We start from the raw sequence: 9824 nt of genomic DNA on the forward strand, positions 1-9824 counted from the left end.
GAAACGCTGCATTGAGTGGAAACAGAAAACACTGATGGGAAAAAAAGCGAAATTAGATTATCCAAAAAGGACAACGCTTTAGCGTCCGTCTTTTTCGGACGTTTTTAGAACCACTCTGGTGTCGAGGCTGAGGGAACCTTTGCGGCAGCTTACCCTAAAAAACCCGTTAATAAATAAATAAATAAAGATATTTTTGGGGGGGAAAAACAGCTGACAAGCTGGACAGAAGAAAGGATAGGTTTCGACAGATCCCAGCCTTCTTTCACTGGAACATATGAAGAGGAAAACAAAGAGTGAAGAGGATGACGAGGAAAGGCAGTGGCTTCAAAGTGGGCTACAGCGTTGCAAAGCCAACAAATGGCGTGAAAGCACACTCGACTTGCACGGATACACATGAGACCCAGTATCACAAGCCACAACACATAACCAGGCGCGGGTATGAACAGAGGGAGGGTGTTTGTGTGAAGGGGGGGATGAAGCAGTGGGGAGAGCATGAGGAGATGCAATCCCTCCCACCCACCCCTCTGGCAACGTCGGTATCCTCGGTACCATTTGTTTGTCGTCTTAAACTGGCAGAGAGCTCAGGAAGCCAGGGTCTTACATAAACCCTACCCAGTATGGCTCTTTGCTGGGGAACTGATCCCTCCCAAAACCCTCATTGTTATTCTCTCATGATGCCGAGGGATCTGCCGAGCACCCACAGCCAAACCTACAGCAGGACTGAGTGCGAGGTTGGGGTGCTGTGTTTACATGTGTGCTCTGTCCCCCCTGACTGAGCTAACTGTACACACAGGATTACAGACAGAGTACAACTTTTAAAGCTGAAATGTCACTCATTTATTGAGGACGTGGTCATCGTTTTTCCCTCAACTTCAAATCGCTACACAGGGGGCAAAAAAAATCTTGTTCATTAATCCTTCCAGGTCTGTTACATTGCTGACTTTGCGCGATCATAATCGCTTAAAAGACTCCATGAGACAGGTCTTCTTTGTCAAATTGAATTTCCTCTCCACTATCACCAAGTGGCAGATATTCATCAAGGGGAAAGGGGGAGAAAAAGATTTCAAAAGGTACAATATAATAGGCTCGAACACACTTCCAGGGATGTCCACATTCTCCTACGTGTGGAGATTACACTCTGCAGCCACGGAGCTGCTGACTCTGTCAGGGGTTTGATTTAAATGTCCAAGGTAGAGCTTGATCAAAACATGTCCTTTTTCAGTCTGATCAAAGACAATATGGCTGCTGGGGTCTATGAAATCCATGCTGTGCACTCTCAACCTCTGTATTTACAGAACAGAGCTCAGCTTCATTCAATAAAATATGCATAAAGCACGAGCTGCCTCATGTGATTGCCTCATCTCCGGCAGCTATTCAAGAATTTTCTCTAGGATTTTTTGGGAAATTCACGTATAGAGTTGAAATATCTATTTAGTCAAATTTGGGAAGTGGACTTTACGGGATCTCTATATTTGCCGTGGCTCTGCATATTCTTACATTACACTCGGGCTGTTCTTTAGCTGGCTGTAAAATACTATTAATAAATTATATGCTGTGGATACAAGCCTCACTGATCCTACCACAGTGGTTGGACTATTTCATATCCAATATGAAGATTTTTTTTTTTTTATCTTAAGGCACCTGAGACAGTTTCCCCCCCCCTATAAAAACCAAATAAAGACTTTTCTAAAACTAAACCCTTAAAAAGTTTAACTTGTTTCCTCTCTTCAGCAAAACAATAATGTTGAGCCCATCACGGTGTGCAGAAGAAATATTGTTCACAGTGACCTCCAAGTGACTACCGGAATGGGTTCAAGGTATGAATATAAAAATCTAATAGTGTGAATCTGAGGCTGCTGGGACAACTGAGATTTCTTCTATTTGCAGCTAAGGCTTCATCAAAGTATCCTTTATAAGGTGCATTTTTGTCAGTCTTTCTTTTTTCTCATTACTGACCTGAAAGGACAGTAAGAGAAAAAAAAAGTTGGCATCGGTGTTGGAAAAAAAGAGAAAGAGAGATTGGAAAGTGTCTGGAATCATAATCAAGTCTGGGATGTACACAGAGAAAATGAATCTTATCTTTAGGTCAGAGGCGGATGATCTGACAAAGAAGCCCACAAGCTGCCACTCGAGTTCACTTTCCACTTCTGCTACTTTCTTTTTGTTTTTTCCAAATGCTTTGATTCGCTCTACCCTTTCCCATGGTGGAAGTCCCTTGGATAGCAACCGAGTAGGTCTAATTGATTTCTCTTGTTCATGTCGGGTAGAGGCAGCAGCATCGAACTGTGCAGAGTACCCTGGCTCCAGCTTGCCTGCATTATTCCTTTCTGTTTTCTTCTTTGCCTCCATATCCCAGTAGACTATAAGGCCAATATTCAACATACCAGTGCCCTCTAAACTCTCACAAGATGCCAGATGGCTGAGGTATGCCAAAGCAATCGCATGTATGGAGGTAAAATAACACCTTGGCGCTGTACACGTGGCTTACATAAAGGTCAGGCTGTAAGATTACACTGGCGTTTACGCTTCTGAAATCACACCAAGTCGTTATCGCAGCTAGACGCTATCGTGCCGAAATAACTAGCGGTAAAGGCGATGATATCATGAATGCCCATTCAGCCAACTCCAGTGCAGCAGCTTTGCAGAAAATAGTAGCTTTGTAGAATTATTCCAATCATTCATATTTCATTACTATAATATATTGATTTTTTCCCGACAATTAAACAAAAACAAGCCTGCAGTTCCAATTGCTTTTGCATTTCTTTGCATGACATTCAGGAATCCTCGCATTCACCCTACTTCAACAGGGATTGTGACTCAAGGCAGCACATCTATAGCATTTTCCTCTTGCCTTTGTCTTTGGTCGGTATCCATCAGTTTTGTCACTTCCTGCCATGTCAGGGGAGCAAGAAGGCAATGCTTTTCTATTTAATATTTTTTTCTGTTTGTTTTTTCAATTTTAACAGCACAATGCAGACCAGATTTTCCTTCTACAACAACAATACAGCCGACAGTCGAGCAGGGAAGGAAAACATCCACCACAACGTTGGCGGCTGAGATGAATTTCTAATCACGCATGATTGAGCTTGGATTAGAAGCACTGCTAGAGAAATTAGGTAACAGCAAATTTACAACAAAAGCGCTCTAACCAAACAGTGTTTTCTGCTGGTTCAAGATCAAGACAGCCATGGTCAAATTAAAGCTCAGCAGAAATACAAGGAACATCATCTCACAGATAGCATAACTGCCATCATATGGTTGTATAAAGAATACTTAGCACTGCTAATGCATCATGAACCATCCCTGAATAATTCATTGAAATGCCATGAAATTTACATATTACAGAATTGCATTTGTGTAGGTCAAAAATATGACACCCTTCAGTACTGCACGGAATACTGTGGACTAGCCAAAGATTTACATCACCAATGGTGGAAGAAATTAAAAGCAACTTTATTGACAGATCACATGACGGTATAGAGCTTGCATCATCTTTTAATAGAGGTGCTGAATTTAAGCTTCATCTTAAATCATGTATTACCAGAGAGTGGTGGCTGTCATATATGAGTAATTAATGCTACAGTTAGCAAAAAATAATTTAAAAAACCCATAATAAGTTTGATTAATGATCAATGAATTGTGCCTTTCCTGAATATAATTCCATCAGATGTTTGTCTGCTACAAACATCTGCTATATAATCAGCAGCTTATGGTGGCTAATGCTAGCTGTTAGCATACATTAGCTACTTCTTCAGATAACACTGAGTCAGTAATGCATGTGTTGACGTATGCTTTGGCTATCAGTGTAGCCAAAGATTACATTACTCTGTCATGCTTCAGACTGTTATAAAAGATATCATATTTCTTGGACAGCTAACACTGAAAGCACCTATCATAAATTTACAGTCTTTTTAATATAATGTGCAATTTCAGCTAAATAACTAAATGAAAGAAAACAAGAGTAAATTCATCCTTTCCAGATCCTGAAAACTAGTTTTATTGCTTAAATAAACCTTTTTTCTTTCAACTTAAACTGCTCTAAATTTAATCTAAAAATGATTTGCAGACAGAGAAAACCAAATTCACCTTTGAAAGCAAAATAGCATGCTGTTTCATTTACTCGTTGTTAATTAGGTCAATCATTAACATGATATGCTTTTTCTCAGTTTATTACTAACAGTGATTTGCTACAATCGTACTTGTTTTCTTGCAGTACAGTAAGCAGCTTATGGTGGCTAATGCTAGCTGTTAGCATGCATTAGCTACTTCTTCAGATAACACTGAGTCAATGATTTGAACTGTTTGTCTTTTAATAATGCATGTGTTGACATATACTTTGGCAGTCAGTGTGCCCAGAGTTTTAAAAAGAAAGACTACATTACTCTGTCATGCTTCAGACTGTTATAAAATATATCTTATTTCTTCGACAGCTAACACTAGGAGCACTTATGCTAACTTTACAGTCTCCATAATATAACATGATATTTTTTTTCCTCAGTTTATTACTCGAAGCGATTTGCTACAGTCTTACTTGTTTACGTGCAGTATAATAAGCAGGTTATGATGGCTAATGCTAGCTAACGGCACATTTCATCTAACAACACTGTCCATTCAACAGTTTTCTTCCTTTTTCCGCTTACACAGTCTGGTTCAGGGTGCAAAGTTGGAAAAACATTACGATACATGACCATGCATCAGATAGCTGCTGCTACTGCAAAAACACACACACACACACACACACACACACACACACACACACACACAAAAACATGTTGTATAACCAAGAACAGGTCTTGCACAGGCCAAGGACATCTTTTGAAACTTTACATTATCTTCACAATAATACGTAATTTTGCCAGGAAAACAGATCTGTACATTCCCTTGTAGACTTCAGACTCAGTGTTTTTTGTTGGCGTGTTATGATGCAAACTTGTAGTCATTAATCAAGGCTTACTGGGCTCTAACCTGGAGAAGGCAAATATTGATTGCTCTCAGATAAGACTTGACATGTGGTTACCCAGCTATCAGATGGCAAAAAAGTACATTTCATCTGTGCCACTTATATAACATCAGTCTATCCTGATCACTTGTAATGCCTTTTTTTAATTTATTTTTTTATTGTTTAACATTAACTTCAATATCAACGCTGGGCTTTTAAATTAAAATGTGACCAGCGTGAAGAAAGAAAAGGATTAATAAACCGCTCTTAATTGGATAACATGAGCAATCTGCAACGGCTCACCTTCCTACTGTATCACATACATCAGACTTAATAGCACTGACATCTCCTGCACGAGGCAAAAGTTGTTGTTTAACAACTTAATGAGTGTCTGATTTATGACTGGAGCCCGGTGTCTGATAAATAAACAGCACAGGTGAGAGGGTTTCATCTCACAGAGCGTTTTCTAATCAACAGCTAAGAAGAGACGAAACATTTAAGGTTGTACTTGTGTGCATTGGGCCTGCGAATAAATGTGTGCGAGTGTGCCGGCTTGCTGAAGTGAATTCCACTCATCATTCAATTCTTCCAGAGTGTGCATAAAATAACTGATTAGTTGCATCTATCAAATTCCTAAATCTCCAATATTTCACGTACGTATTGAAATATCATCAAGGAAGCGCAAAAGGTCAATACACACACTGTCGGGGAGGGAGGGGGGGATAAATATCATCCTGTTCTTATTAACAGTCATGTGACAAACCACATCTGAGACTGTGTGACGCGCATATTCGCGCACATCCACGCGGGGAATGGGTTTGTATTGTCATGTGGCCGTGTGTGAATCTCAATGAGATGCATTTTGTGCCAAGTAGCCAAGGGAGTTGTTAAATGTGACGGCATCAGAACATCCAGTTTCGGAGAGGCTGTGTCCATGAAGGGACAGCGACACCCTCATGAGTGAGAAGCTCGCTCTGCAAGAGACGTGGAACTTTGGCAGCCCATGCATCAGCTAGCACAAAATGAAGCCTGCCTCATCCAAGAGCATTAAGATGCGGATAAATAAATAAAACATTGCCACCATGAGAGGAGAGGCAATGTGACAGCGGGATTTTTTTTTTTTTTTTGTGCTTGCTTTCATGTTGGCAGGCGCAGGCATTTTATTTTGGGATGAATCAAAATTTCCTGAAAACGCCTGCGCCAGGTGTATCTAATTATCTGACAGTGCATCCTCATTATAAAACGGCCCCTGGGAGCCGGGCGTTCGGCTTGCCGAGCCTTGGACCGCAATCAAGGTGCTCCTAACAGCAAGCGCACGAAGATAATATAGACACTACGTTTCCATAGATGTACTGAGCCCACTTTTTTTTCTTTTTTTTTTGCAGAGAACTAGCCAGTGTTTGCACTTTCACGATACTGTGTGTGCCCGTTTTCTTTAAAAATCCATATATACCTACACGAATGCTGTAGTTTTGCTTGTTTGCGGCGCATCCATGTGACAAACACGTGTCAGTACAGTTAGACAGTCTGAGGAATGAAAGGAAAAACAGCTATACATGTATTAGCAGCTGTTATGACAGCCCCTTGCTGTCTCAGCCATGCCCTGATTATGTCACCTGGATGAAGTTTATAAACCATAATTACAGCTTATTCCTGATTCTCTCCAGGGACGTGCAAGCAGGCAAAAGGAAAAGTGGGTGTGTTGTCAACACGGTCACACTAGAGCAAACTATGTTAGGGCATAATTAATGAGAGAAAAGGATCTGCAGAAGTGGCAGAAGTGCAGCTCTGTAGCTGGCAACGCTGGATGCTGATCTGGTGGGGGGGTCACCGTGGAGGACGCAACTGTGAGCAAGCCCACCTGTCTTTCTCCTGCTTATGATTTCCGGCCACAGCTTAAATCCCATCCAGCAGTGATTGATGTGGGCTTGGCGAGTGGGTCTGGGAGCATCACTCAAAGGCAAGATGGAGGAAAAGCTGCGGAATGTTTCCAGTTTATGAAGTGATGATGGCGAGGGAGGAGGGAGGGAGGGAGGGGGCAATCTTACCTAGGACTAATCTGTGGAAAGCTTTGCAGCAAATGATTCAAATCCGCTTTATGCTCAAATGTGTGTTTACTCACAGGGACACCTGAGCTGCGTGACCACTGACTTTCAGCATTACTTTTTCCCATATTGCAATTTGCTGGTCATCTAAAGAGGGTGTGAGCACTTCACCTGATGTTCCTTCTAGATTTGGCAACATTATTACCTTCATATAATTACTTCTACTAGAGATGTTTTTTAATGATAATACGTGATTACCTTCTAATTTGAACTGGTTTAAGAAAGAAAGACACAAATATTTAAACTGACAGATCATTAGGGATTAGAATAATGATAAGCAACCCTTAATTACATTCCAAACTAGGATGAGTAAAGTCTTTTTTCAATAAAGCAGCTTAATATTAAGACAAACTCATCTGCATGAATAAAAACTGTGTTGCTGAGCCACATTAGTGCCTTTTTTATGCGTTACATTTTAGTGGACCCTGTGTCACAGTTTCCTCTGCTTACCCATTTAGTTCCTTTTGAAATGCAACAGTATCTCTTGCACTGCCTCATGACTGGCAGACCGTAATGCTATTACCTCTCCTTGATGGTCATGCTCACTTAGCCCCCTGTCACTCTACACTAGCCAGCGAAGACACATCTCTCTGACTGGCTGTCCTTGCCCTCATTTGCGAATGCTTCTCTTTGCTACAAAATACCGAGGAACCACAAACTTTTCACTTCATTATCTTGCTTTTTAGAGGCTTTCCACTTTTCTTTTTTTTCCCTCGGGCTGCAAAGTATGAGTGCAAATCACGGGTAATTGGCTATATATGAATCACTTGTCAGTAGTAGTCTGAAAAAAAGAAAAACTCTTTAACGCAGGAAAGGGATCGCATAAATTATGGAACGCCCAAATCAGGCAGTGATGGAGGGAGGAAATAAAAAAATAAAAAAAAACAAAACAAAAAACACAGGCATGTCCTGACACACTACTGCGCATGAGCCACTGTCAGTCACCAGTCAAATCTGGCATCAAAGCCTGTCAGATAACAGCAGCAAAATGGGTAAACTGGGTGAGTCACAGCCCACCCACCGGCTACACCACCTGAGTCAGGAGCTCTTGGGCACGCATCAACGCGCGCGCACACACGCACGCACGCATGCATTCATAGATAGACTAAGCAAATCGTCTCAGTTTGCAGAAGCAAATATTACACCAAACTTTCTCAACACGTCCCACAACTATGGCACAGAATAACCCCCCCTTAACACACACGCACACATTTCCAGCTTGTTTATGCGTGCCCGCGCATCCTCCGGAGCGGGCAGAGCATCGTTCGGGGCAAAGATGGCTCTCTCCCCCTGTCTCTCTCTCTATTTCTATTTTGTGTGTCCGTGTGAGCGCAGTACGTGTTATAAATGTTGACGATATAAATTCTGTTAAATATCTCGCCGCCATCTGGAGTGTAACAGCGAGCGGCAGCCCGGTGCACGTTGCGTTTGCGCCACATTCTCCACAACATCCCTCCAAAGCAAAGATGTGCAAAAAAATGAAATTTAAAAAAAAAAACACCCCGGGCTCCTACTCACATCGCGGCACGACACAGAACTTGGAGCGGACACAGAAAAAAACGACACTTTATTCCACACATGGAAAACATGACGAGCCGCTCTCGGCTGCAATTGACAGAATACGAAAAGAAAAAGTACTACTTACTCTATACCCAGGCGGAAGAATGCAAAGCCCTCGCAACTGTAGATAAAAAAGGAAAATAAAAAAATGAGGGATGCGCTTCGTGTTGTTATTTTTCATTCAAAGAGACCAACTTAGTAATGGATAGCTGGGTGTCTTCTCAAACGTGAAGCCTTTTTTTTTTTAAATAAATGTATATGTACATATCTCTGTGTACAAAAATCTCCACTTACCATGGGCTGTCCGAATAAATTCCTTAGGAAATTCCAGAGGAGTCCCTTCTTTCTTCACTCAAAGTCAGAAAACAGCAATGCCTTTTTCTTATTCCAAAAACAGGCCCCCGAATGAACTGAAAGAGAGAAGAGACCGAAAAAAGGAAGAAGAAGAAGCCACAACAAATTCCGTTAGAACCAGGAGTCCCCCCCTCCCCAACACCAACACCACCACCACCCAAAAAGTGTTGACCTAACATCTGTGAAGGAGAGCAAACAATAAAAAAAAAGGCAACTCGCAATAAATTGGCGGAATGGACAGATGGTACCTGCTCTCTTTATCACTGCCGACAAAGACAATGAGAGCGGCAATAAGACGGGCACAAAACTGAGAGCTGAGCTTTCCTTAGGAAACGCAGTCCCGGCGTGCTGTCGGATTCTACGCGCGCGCGTGCACGCACGCACGCACACACAGCTGCCGACGACGGCGGGAGCGAAAGCGAGAGAGGGAGGGGGGGGGGGAGAGAATAGACCTGGGATGCTGCGCTCCAAAGCTGCACTACGCAGTCTGGCCGCTTGATGGCCAGCTAGAAGAGCTGCTGAGACTGGGATGTTTCCCAGCACTGTGAAAAGCTGGAGCCAAGTGTATACCCTCATTATCAAATGTTTAAAAAAATCTCAGTGTTAATGTTAAGCTGCCATCTGAGCTACAAGCCCATCATTGTGCATGTTGTGCATTGACAGCTCTAAATTGTTCAAATAAACCCTGAAGCAGGGGCCTCACTTTAGTTCAGGAGCTACATTTAGCATCACAGATCACAAGCGGGTCAGCGAGGGAGACGCTTTACCAAACAGGCGACGCAACTTCTAAAATGTATTGCTGGTTTTTAAAGCATGCTGACGTTACATAACAATTTAACAGCATTACGTACCAAGACAGTGGGGAA

At 42.1% G+C, this 9824-nt stretch overlaps 1 protein-coding gene across 37 annotated transcripts in view; it reads right to left on the reverse strand.

Annotated features, from left to right (window-relative positions):
• Window positions 1-9334, reverse strand: part of LOC113018650 (protein tyrosine phosphatase receptor type D) — a 410754-nt gene extending 401420 nt beyond the window's left edge. For 25 of the 37 annotated variants that reach the window (XM_026161898.1, XM_026161908.1, XM_026161906.1 and 22 more), the window contains exons 1-3: window positions 9207-9334; window positions 8899-9014; window positions 8690-8725 (exon numbers count right to left, since the gene is read on the reverse strand). The gene's annotated coding sequence lies outside the window, so the exon portion shown is untranslated. The remainder of the gene's footprint in view (window positions 1-8689; window positions 8726-8898; window positions 9015-9206) is intronic. The other 12 variants (XM_026161905.1, XM_026161904.1, XM_026161901.1 and 9 more) reach the window with 2 other exon arrangements.
• Between the last annotated feature and the right edge of the window lie 490 nt (window positions 9335-9824).

This window comes from Astatotilapia calliptera, chromosome 3 (genome assembly GCF_900246225.1).
Source record: "Astatotilapia calliptera chromosome 3, fAstCal1.2, whole genome shotgun sequence".
Classification (NCBI taxonomy): domain Eukaryota; kingdom Metazoa; phylum Chordata; class Actinopteri; order Cichliformes; family Cichlidae; genus Astatotilapia; species Astatotilapia calliptera.